Source organism: Canis lupus, chromosome 20, assembly GCF_011100685.1.
Source record: "Canis lupus familiaris isolate Mischka breed German Shepherd chromosome 20, alternate assembly UU_Cfam_GSD_1.0, whole genome shotgun sequence".
Lineage (NCBI taxonomy): Eukaryota > Metazoa > Chordata > Mammalia > Carnivora > Canidae > Canis > Canis lupus.
In genome coordinates this window covers 56,597,477-56,608,572 of record NC_049241.1, presented here as the reverse complement: position 1 = coordinate 56,608,572, position 11,096 = coordinate 56,597,477, and the positions used below count along the sequence as shown (strand labels likewise).

The following is an 11,096-nucleotide window of genomic DNA, read 5'->3' as shown; positions in this document are numbered from 1 at the left end:
AGCCAGACACACCTCGGCGGGGGGCGGGGGGGTGCTGTGGGGGGCAGCGTGCTGGGGAGGGGGCGGTTGGGGTGAAGGGGCCCTCCCGAGGGAGAGGGCTGAGACAGGTTCTGGAGGAGGCCGGCAACCTGCACCGAGGAGGGCAGACCCCGCTCGCCCCCTCCGGCCTCAGTATTCGCATCTGTAAAACGGCAGAGCCTGGAGCTGTCCTTTAAGGAGATGGGGCCTGAACAGCCCCCAGCCTGGCCCTGCACGAGCAAACTCCCGCAGCTGGGACTCGGACTCCCCTTGCCACCAGCAGCAGACTGCGAGCTCCTAGAGGGCAGAGCAGGCCCTGAGAAGGGCAGCCGAATCCCTGCCACCAGACCGGGGTCGCTGGGGGCAGGCGCTCCACTGGGGGCACAGACCGCAGCCAGCCTGGGAGCATCCCCCACACTCACCTGGGACATCGCACCTCCTTGCTCCCATCTTGGTAGGAAAAACCTCAAAGTTTGTTAAGTCGGTCAACAAGCATGCCTGGAGCACCTCCTGCGGACCAGACACAGCTCTAGGCACCGAGGCGCAGCGGACACAAAATAGAGAGAAACCCCTGCCTCGCGGTGATGCCTGCCCCTGTGTTGGAGGCGGGGGAGCCAAAGTAGACGAAGCCCTCCCGAGCTGAGCAGCACCGCCTTCCAGCCAACAGATAATTTATTGAGCATCTATCAGGGGCCAGGTATCCTTCCAGGTGCCAGGAATACGAGGGTGACCGAAGGGGAAGCGATTCTGGCCCTCTCCGAGCTCTGCGGACAAGGCACAATCACAGCTTGGCGATTGGGGAACTATTTGTGTGTACAGAGAAAGACTTTGGGGAGCAGTGGTGGAGACAAGAGGGAACCTACTTATCTGGGGTGCCTGAGAGACATGCGACCTACCCAGGATGGGAGCGCAGGGGAGAAAGAGATCCTGAGGACAGAGATGTGTGTGTGTGTGTGTGTGTGTGTGTGTGTACTAGTGTTCAATGGCTCCCTATTGTCATCAAAATAAAATCCAAACTCTTCTCTTTTCCCACAAGGCCCTGCACAAACCCCGTCTCTGCCCTTCCCTCCCTGGACCCAACTGCCTTCATCTTCACCCTCATCCCCTCTGCTTCCGACACTCTGGCCTCTCCACTCTTTTCCTAACCTACCAGATAGGGGCCTGCCTCAGGGCTTTTGCATTTATTGTTCCCTCTGCCTGAAATGCTGTTCCCTTGCTTTGGGTCATTCAAGTCTCAGCTCAGAGGTCACCTAAGAAAGCCCCCTCCAGGCCACCCATTTCTACGGTCATTCACTCATCCCACCTGGTTATTCCCAAATCCTGTATCCCGTCCTCCCTCCTTCGAGGTCCCGCCAGAGTGTGTTTTGTTTCGCCAACACCACATTTCCCTGCGGGTTGTTCAATTCGGCATTTGTCTCCCTCACTAGGCCGTGTGGGGACAGAGCCGTTTCTTGCAGAGCCTGGCACACAGCAAGTGCTCAATAAACGGATAGGCAGAGGAGCTGGGGAGAAGAAACAGCTGATCAGCTCAAGCCGGAAGTCACTGGCCACACTCCTGCTGGGAAGGGCTAAGAACGGAGTTCCACCTTTCTACAACGCCAGGAATCCCCGGTTCTGGGGTGGGGGTCCGTGAAGTCCTAATTCCAAAACCTTTCCAGGAAGCGCCATGCCTCCCCGGGATGTTCCCGGGGTCACTAGGTGTAGCACCTTCCCCCAGACCTGGGCCCTGGTCCTGCTCTCCCAAGACAGAGCATTGGCTTAGGCCTAGCCCCTTCCCTCCCCTGCACCTGCCCCCTCAATCTTGCTCCCTATCCGCAGAGCGCCCCCTCCGGCCTGAGCCAGCTCTTCATCCTCCCCTCTCTGAGCTCCAGCCCCAGCAGGCTTTAACTCTCGCCATCATTTTTGGGCCTGGCCCTCCCACATAAAAGCTTCCCATGGGGGCACCTGGGTGGCTCAGCAGTTGGGCATCTGCCTTCGGCTCAGGCTGTGACCCCAGGGTCCTGGGATCAAGTCCCACATCAGGCTCCCACAGGGAGCCTGCTTCTCCCTCTGCCTGTGTCTCTGCCTCTCTGTGTGTCTCTCATTAATAAATAAATAAAAACTTTAAAAAACAAACAAACAAAACCCTTCCCATGGCTTCCTATGGCAAACTTACTCAGGACAAACCCCAGATCCTCTGGCTAGCCTCAGATGTCCTGCAGCACCTGGCCCGGCCTGGCTTCACCTCCCTCCACCCCTTCACCTACTCTCTCTGCTCCAGCCCACGCCAGTCCCATTACCTACTCTGTGTTCTCTCCCACCTCCGGGCTTTTGCTTGTGTGGTTACCTCTTCCTGGAATTCGCTACTGCTCCTTCTCTGCCTGGAGAAAATCCATTTTTTCAAGGCCCAGCCCCAAAGCATCTCCTGCAGGCATCCTCTCCTCCGGAAGGTACCTTCCCCCTCCACACAGTGAGCACAGGCTGTTCAGGTGGGTATTTATTCTACAACCCACCCTCATGCTGGAAGGCCCTCGGGCTCCTAGAGACGCCTGGCCCAGGATAGGGAAGTGGGGGGTGGACAGAGTTAGGCACTGACTCCTGGGTCACTGATGGAGTGAGCGCCTGCAGACCAGACGGACAGGGCCTCTGCCTGGTGAAGCCAGAGAGGCTTCCTGGAGGAGGGGACCTTGAGGCAACAGGCTTTAGACGTTTCTACCAGGCACACCCCGCAGGGGAGGGTAAATACAGATTTGTGGATTGCCCAGAAGCCACAAGACCACACACACACACACACACACACACAGGATGGTGTACGTGATTCGCCAGGAGGGAGGAGACCGTTTGCTGTGAGCTCTGCTTTGGGGGCAGCTTTGAGAATTTGGGGGGGCTCAGCTGGGAGCAGTGAGATGGGGGACCCACCGCACCACGCTGAAATGCACACGCGGCAGGGGCAGCAGGACGGGCCGGGCAAGGATCGCCGCGGTGGGTTCCGGGCTGGACAGTCTAGCACGACCCTCTCGTTACCCCAGAAGCCTGCGCCCCGCGAACTCGCCCCCCCCTCCCCCCACCCCCGCCCGCCGGGGCTGCACGCCCCACCTGCAGAACCGGGCAAGAAGCTGCAAAATGGGGGAAGGGACTTCGCTTCTGATCCCCCTCCTCCCGCCGTACGGAACGGCTCAGCCCCAGTCCCTGCCTGGGTTTTTATGAGGTGGGTTTTTTATTTTTTATTTTTTTTAAAGGAAAAAGCCGAGAAGCAGCGCTGGGACCCCGGATTGCTCGGACCACCTTAAATCAGCCTCTCCGCCTCGGCTACTGTGGAAATTCCTCTCTCCGCGGTGGTTGGCTGCGCGCGCCAGCCAATCGCCTCGCGGCGCTCCCACATGGGTCCGTGACGTCACAATGGGCTCCGGCCAATGGCGATCGAGGATCCCGCAGCCAATGGCAGGAGGCACTGGGACGGGCTGGGCCAATCAGAGGGCTGCCAGCGGGGTAGGAGCGTGTGGCTCCCCCCCGCCCGCCAGACGCGGAGAGCCTCGTGGACGCCGGGCCTCGGTGATGCCGGGGCTGGGGGTGGGCGATCCGGTGCCGTCAGGCTCCGAAACCCGGGGTAGCGAGCCACCCCCAGCCCGGCGGGCCCCTCCTCAAATGCCAGAGCCCCTCGCCCAACACCCTGCCCTGCACAAGCCCGGCCAGCTGGCGCCCCACGGGGCGCCTCTCGCCCTATTTCACAGATGGGTAAACTAAGGTAGAAGGACCCTTCCCACCCCCACCCCCACCCCCGGGAAGAGCCGAGACTGTCGCCCGGGGCTGGAGGCTCGCTAGCCCGCGTCAGTTTTTGTCCCCAGGCCAGATGGGGGGAGGGATAAGCCGACGGGGAGGCGGAGGCGAGGGAGGTGCGGGAGTCCCGTGCCTCGGTTTCCCCGAGCGCAAACACGAGAGGAGGCGGGAGCGGGCCTCTCGGAAAGACTACGATCCCCAGAAGGCGTTGCGCGGCGCCCGCCAGGGCTGTCAATCAAAGTAACGTGGGTCCCTCTCGGGCCGCGCTCCCCCGCCCGCCGCCTCGCTCCTGCCAGCTCCCGCTCCCTCCCCGCCGGCTCCGGGCCCGGCGCGGTATAATTACAGCCCATTGATCCGACCCGGGCCGGGAAAGCGGCTCCCTCGGGGAGGCCAAGCCTTTGGCTTCCGACTTCGCCAACCTCTGCCTCCCGCCCCCCCGCCCCCCCGCCCCCAGCCGAGCTGCTGGGCCACCAGCCAAGCCTGTCCCCTCCTGCCGGCCAGGGCTCTCAGGTGACCTCTGAGCCTCTGTTCCTGCCAAGGTTGGCGCTGAGCCCCCCCAGAAGAGTCACTCACACGTCGCCCTCCACCTGGGAACGTGGGAGCCCTGCCCGGGCTTCTGGCGCCCCCCACCGTGACCTTAAGACGCTCGCGGGCCTCTCTCTGGGCCTCAGTTTACTCACTTGTACAGTGAGATGGTTGGAAGCGACTTGTTGGAGAAACCAGTGCTCTCTGCTGTCCCCCGGGTGAGCAGCCAGGCTAGGGATTCAGGGAGGGGCTCCCAAGTTTGGGACAGCAAGGGGGAGACCAGAAGACCCTCTCAGCCCCCTGTAGTCAGGGCTGAGGTGCAGGGACCGGGACTGGACTGTCGGTGGGAGCAGAGACGGAGCTGGAGCAAGGTCCCTGCTTGGGAAGTTGGGAAGGCTTCCTAGATGTCAGAGGGGGTGTCGAAGCTGGGGTTCTGCAGAGTGCATAGGAGCTGCCGCATAGAGGAAAGCTGGGACAGTGTTAAGTCTTCCCCTGGGATTGAGGAGTCATGGGCTCTGACGCCTCACCTTGCAGGGCGCACCTCTGGCCAGGCCCACGCTGTGAGGTGGGGGGGGACGACATGGTCAGGCCCCATGGGGTGAAAGGCCCCAGCTACTACTTTCACTAGGGCCTGCAAAGGTGCGATGGGCTCTGACGGTGGGAGTCAGGGACTGGGCAGGAAGGAGGCACTAGGATTGGCTGAAGGCTCCCAATACCGGCCCCTGCAGGTGCAAAAGAAAAAAGAAGGGGCCACAGGGAGTCCTGGATGGCCTCTGCTCTGCTCCACGGGGCTCCCCACCTGGAAACTGAGGTTGAGGACAGAATCTTCCAGGAGGTGAAGGCCAATCAGGTATTTTAAAATAACTCCTAGTAAATGGTCCATGTTGGGAAGCCACTGTTCGGCCATTGTGGCCCAAAGGCCTTCTCTCCCTGGCCTCCCGCTTCATACCGGTCTCTGTATGCACCCTCCCTTCCCCCCACCCGTGTACCCATTAAAATGGCTCAGTCCGGGGCAGCCCCGTGGCTCAGTGGTTTAGCGCCACCTTTAGCCCAGGGCCTGATCCTGGAGACCCGGGATGGAGTCCCACATCTCCCTGCATGGGGCCTGCTTCTCCCTCTGCCTGTGTCTCTGCTTCTCTGTCTCTAAAAATAAATAAAATCTTTAAAAATAATAATAATAAAATAAAATGGCTCAGTCCGTAGAGCATGTGACTCTTAATCTCCGGGTCTTGAGTTCAAGCCCCAAGTTGGACATGGATATTTACTTAAAAAACTATTTATCTGTCTATATACGCATATGATCAGACCCCATCCTTTCCTCTGCTCAAGAATCTTCCAGAGGTCCGCATCACCCTCAGAATGAAATCCAAACTCCCCCCTTTGTCTACATGATCCAACCCCTGTCCTCTCCTTGTCCTCATCTCCTTCTCCCTCTCCCTCCCTCCCCTCTCAGGCCTCTCGGTTGTTCCTCTAACATACCAGGCAAGGTCCTGCCCCCTGGACCTTTGTATAGGCTGTTTCCTTTGCCTGGACCACGGCTGACTCTTCTCCCCTTCCAGTCTTGGATGGAGCATCACATGCTAGTGAGGCCTGCTCCGGCCAGCCGGCTTAGGGGGGCCCTCAACCCTCCTACTTGGTCAGCCGCCCTCATTTTATGAACACTCATCTCTGAGCACTTACTGAGGATTTTACGGTCTGCCCAGGCCCGACACAGAGCCTGCTCCATGTATTTGTTGGGAGGATAAAGCGGCAAGCCTAGGGAGGGACAGAGCCCGTCCCGGGTCACCCAGGATTTGGGGCAGGGCCCCGGAGCCCCTGACTGCCTGCCCTTTGCTAACCTAGCTTGCGGGGATCAGGGGCCACCTGAGGTCACACTTCCCTTGAAGGCCTGGGTTCAGATCCTACCTTGCTGCGGTGTCCCCGTGATTCTGTGAAAGGAGAGGTAGGAACTTCCTCCTATCATCACAGAATCCAACAGAGGCTCAGGCAAACCGGCTTTGCCCATCACTACTGTGCCGGTGTGTGCAGGGGAGAGCCCGGCCGGCAGGAGCAGGCACAGGAAGGGAGCCTCGATTTGGGGAGCCCTTGGTCATTGCCCGTATCCCAGACCCCATACCACGCACACCCCCTCCACCCTGAGTCTGGGCCTCACCTCTACGCTGTGGCTGCCACGTGCCGGATCCCTGTGAACCCTGCCTCCATCCCTACTCTTGGGGTGCTCCTTGCTGGACCCCCGATTCAGCATCCCCAGGGGGTGGGGCATAGATGTGTGTGGAAAAGACCCCACACACAATGTGGCCCCATTGGCCTCTGGTTTGCTGTGAGACCTCTCACTCTGGGCCTTAGTCTGCTCATCCAACAAAGGGGCTGAGCTGCCCTGACAATGCTCCCTCCCGCTGCCCTGAGTGCTGCCCCCCCTTATTCCCTCCTCCCATTCCCCCCACCTTGCCTTTGATGCTCACAACAGGCCTGCAAAGCCGGGGGTGAGAACCTGCCCAGAACAGGCGGTGCTGCCTCTGTCTGGGCTTCTGCCTGCAGCGCCCCCCTCCCCTTAGCCATCTTCCCTGGAAGGCTCCTGTCATCCAGGTCTTAGCTCAGATGTCACCTCCACGGAGAGAGGCCCCTTGTCATTCTCTGTCTCCTGCCCCTGTTGGATTTCTCTTTGTAGCCTTTGACTGTTCTCTGAAATTATCTTATTTGCTAGTTTATTTGTTATCTGTCTTCCCTGGATGCTGTGGGCTCCATGAGGGTCAAGAAGCACTCTGTCCTGGGTCCCTGGGCACCCACCCCAGAGCCCAGTACACAGCAGGCGTCCAATAAATGCCTGCGGCCAGTCCATCTGGCTTGGGAGCGTGGAGTGGAGGCGGCCAAGTCTAGAGGCGCCTAAGGACCTGCCCAAGGTCACACAGCCCCGGTGCTTGTGGTGGGCTAGCCCTGTTCAGGGCCCGGGCCACCCCCTCCCCGCCGCCCAGGTGGGCAGACCAAGTGCCAGGCCACCCGCCGCCAGGGCGGGGAAACCCACCATTCCCCGCGGGGGCGGGTCAGCCCTTACCCAACAGGCCCGATCAGGCCCAGCAGGGCACCGGGAGCGGCCCCGCCTCTCCCCCAGGCCGGGAAAGAGGAGGGGTGAAGGGGAGGGGGGTGTGGAGAGGAGGCAGGGCTGGGGATGGGGAGAAGGGGGAGGAGGAGGAGGGCGAAGGGGGTGGAGGAGGAAGGGGCGGAGGCGGGGAGAGAGGGGGTGGGAGGGGGCGGAGGGTCAAGGGCGGGGGAGGGGCCGGCTTCCAGGCCTGGCTGGCGCCCAGCAACTTGGCCCAGGGGCCCGGGTGGGTGGGAGAGGCCTGTGCGGGGAGGTGGAGGGGGATGGAGGGTGGGGGCACTGCTAGGGGAGGCTCCGATGGCAGGGAGGGGGCACAGAGCGGGGTGGGGGGGCACACGGGGAGAGTAGGAGGGAGAGATAGAGAGGGAGGAGAGATCTAGAAAGACCTCGAAGGACGGTGGGGGGCGGGGCTGCAGAGAGAGAGAGAGAGAGACTCTGGGACATCCAGAGCCAAGGGTGGAGACACAGGGAAATGCTAGGATACTGGGAGGGACCCTGGGGGGGAGGTGTCCCTGGCGGGCAGGGCGGGTTGGGCGCATGGGCCCCTCCTGCAGCTCCCAAAGTCGGGAAGCATCTAAATGGGAAGGCCAGGCGCCCCCGAGCCCCTCCTCTGCACCAACACCTGCCGGGCTCCCGGGGGCTGGCTCCGGGCCACCTCCTCTGCCGCTGCCCGAGGCTCCCGGAGCCTCCCCTGCCCGCCTACTGCGTGCCCGGCACCCTCTCAGCCTGGGGCCTCGGCCACCACCGCCTCAGACCCCATCCCTTTTGTCCGGGAGGGAGCTCAGAGTGAGGGGAAGAAGGAGAACAAGGGAATATCTGTGGACTTAAGTTGTGAGCAGTGATTGATGCCACGAAGATAAAGCGGGAGAGGGGGTGTTGATGGCGGTGATGGCAGCGAGTGCCCAGCTCTGGGGACAGCATGTTCCAGGCGGAGGCAAAGGCCCCGAGGTGGCATCAGGGTTGCTCACCCCCCCAGGCACGGGGAAGAGGCCAAGAACTGTTGGGATGGAGGCCTCCACGGGAAGGGGGGGTGCCTCAAGGAGCAACCTCACCGCCTTCCCACCCTCCTCAGCCCAGCCCCTCCTGCTGGCCCCTGACCTGCTGGCCACCCCATCCTTGAAGGCCCCCCTCCCCAGCACTGGCTCCCAGAAGCTCTCTCTTTCTCTTAGACACAATGGCGAGGATCCTGGACCCTATGGATGGGACCTCCCTGCCTCAGGATCCAGGTTCTCGGCTGTGAAGCTCTTGGGCAAGTCACTACCTGTCCTGAGCCTCAGTTTCTTTATCTGCAAAATGGTCCTCCCTTCACAGGTATTTTCAAGAAGTAACAGAGATGAGGCGCCTGGCTGGCACAGTCCAAAGAGCACGTGACTCTTGACCTCTGGGGGGAGGGGGTTGGAGCCCCATGCTGGGGGTAAAAATGAATAAACATAATAATAAAAATGAATATAAAAAAATGAATATAAATATATATTTTTAATGAATTAGACTAGTCCAAACCCTTGGCCAAGGCTGGGGCCGTGACAGATGTTCACATCGTGGCTGTTGATGATTTGTCACCCCTGTGACTTGCTTGGCCTTCCTGATTATTTCCGGTGCCTCTTTGTGGGGCTGCGAGCCCCTTTAGCGCAGCCCAGGGGACCCACCTGCCTCGTTCTGTGGCCCCGACAACGTGCTGCAGTTTTGCTGTCTGCAGAATGGGCCCGTGACATCATTTCCAGGTCCCAGGCTCCACCAGCCCTGGCAGCAGGGCCTCTTTCTGTTTCCCCCCCAAGACTGAACCGCGGGTGTACCCGGCCCTGCTGGAGGTGGCCACCTCCTGGGTCAGGCCCGGAGTTCCAGCTCCCCCCCGGGGGAGGAGGGCTGGCTCTCTGGGGCTGGGGGCTCTCAGACCTAGGAGTCCCCGGAGGTACGGAGGGGCCTAGGGGGACAGGGGCAGCCGGGATTCTCCAACACGGAGGACATTAGGACCATTGTAGGGACAGGAAATCGAGGTGCAGAGTGGAGGGGGGCGCACACCCCTGATGCTCGCAGATCCCCCAGCTGAGAAGCCTCTGCATGAAAGGGGAGCGGTAGGGGAAGGGGGGGCCTTGGGAGAGGGCGCAGGGGCCTCCCCTGCAGGGATGCTGTCTGAGAGGGGGTCGGGTGGTCAGATGGGGGGCGGCACCCCCTGGGGCATCGCCCCTCCCCCTCCGCTCCCGCCCCCTCCCCGCGGTGCCCCCCGCGCTCCGCCCGCCCCCTCCCTCCATCTCCGCCCTCGTCCCCCCTCCTGCCACCCCCTGGGCTTCCTCCTCGCGCTCCCCCTCCCCTCCCCTCCCGCGCCCCCTCCCCCTCTCCGCGCCGCTCTCCGGGGCCCCCCTGCGCCCTCCCGCCGCCCCCGCCCCCTCCTCCCGCCTCATTAGGCGCGGCCGCGGCGCGGGGCCCATTAGCGGATCAATTAGCCGAGGTCGCCGGCGGCGCGGTCGTTAAGCGCGGGAGGCCGCGGCGGGGAGGGGGCTCCGGAGGCCGTCCCTGCGCCCGCCCGGCTCCGCGGCCGCGGTCGCCACCCCGGGGCCGCCCCGGCACCCCGCCCCGCCGGAGGGGCTCCTGGGCCCTCCCCAGGTGGGGGGAACCAGCCCTGCAGCGGGACTGGGGGGCCCGAGCCCCAGGGGGAGACCCCGAGGGCGCAGAGCCCACCCCCGTGGCTGCGCAGGGCGCCCGGTCTCCGGAGGAGCCCCCTGGTTTGGGGGTGTCGGGTCGTGACCCCCCTCCCACGGCGCCCTTCATCTGCCAGCAGCATCAGGAATCACAGCATCAGCTGACAGCTCGGGCCCTCGCAGGCTCCCTGCTAATTCTCCCACCGATTTCCCAGAAAGTGACATCAGACAAGTGACCTCACTTGCCTCAAATCTCCCGTTAGGGTCTGAGGCGGTGGCAACCCAGGTCGGCCCTCAATAAATGTGCTAACATTTATTAAGTTGCTCCTATGAGCCAATTAAGAAAAAAAAAAAAAAAAGAAAGAAAAATCCTGCCACCAACCCTCCATCCCGGCTGGGCCTCACTCCCTATCCACACACACGCGCTGACACACTCTCTATTTTCCTGGTTATCTGTCTTTTCCAGCCAGAGGGCAGGGATTTATATCTTCTGTGTCCTGGGGAGCTCAGAGGTCTCAATAGATGAATGAATGAATGTGCCCAGAGCCGTAAGCATTTCCACCGATTAAATAATACGATCTTCATAACGAGGTTTGTTCTGAGATCCTACCCATTTTACAGATGGGGAATCCAGGATCCACGGGGGTGGAGCTGCTCGTCTACACTCTCCAGCCGTGAGAGCAAGAGCCGGGATTTAAATCGAGGCTGGAGACCAACCGGCTTCCTGGAACCATCATGTGACATATTAATATGTTGTCTGTGCGGGACCCAGGTGGAGGGACCCCAGAGTCCTGCTTTAGGGGAGGGTCAGGGGACAAAAGGGACATCTGGAAGTCTCGGAGGATTACAACCCTGGGGAGGAGGGGGAAAAAAGAACAGGGTTCCAGACAGAGGGAACAGCATGTGCAAAGGCCTCTAGGCAAAGGAACAGCAAGATGCTGCAGTCTGGCTGCAGCCTGCTGAAGAGGGATAACTGGGAGTCTCGGTAGCAGGACCAGCTGCCATGGAGGCCCCCAAAACCTATTTCTCAGGATTTTTTTAAAATCGTGAATTGTAACACACAA

General features: G+C 61.4%; 1 long non-coding RNA gene across 1 annotated transcript; it reads right to left on the bottom strand.

Annotated features, from left to right (window-relative positions):
• Positions 1-35: 35 nt before the first annotated feature.
• LOC111091401 lies at positions 36-2,655 on the bottom strand. The gene is made up of 4 exons (XR_005375231.1): positions 2,345-2,655; positions 1,322-1,520; positions 441-528; positions 36-315 (listed from the first exon to the last, which is right to left on the bottom strand). It is a non-coding gene; the product is annotated as an uncharacterized LOC111091401 (long non-coding RNA).
• Between the last annotated feature and the right edge of the window lie 8,441 nt (positions 2,656-11,096).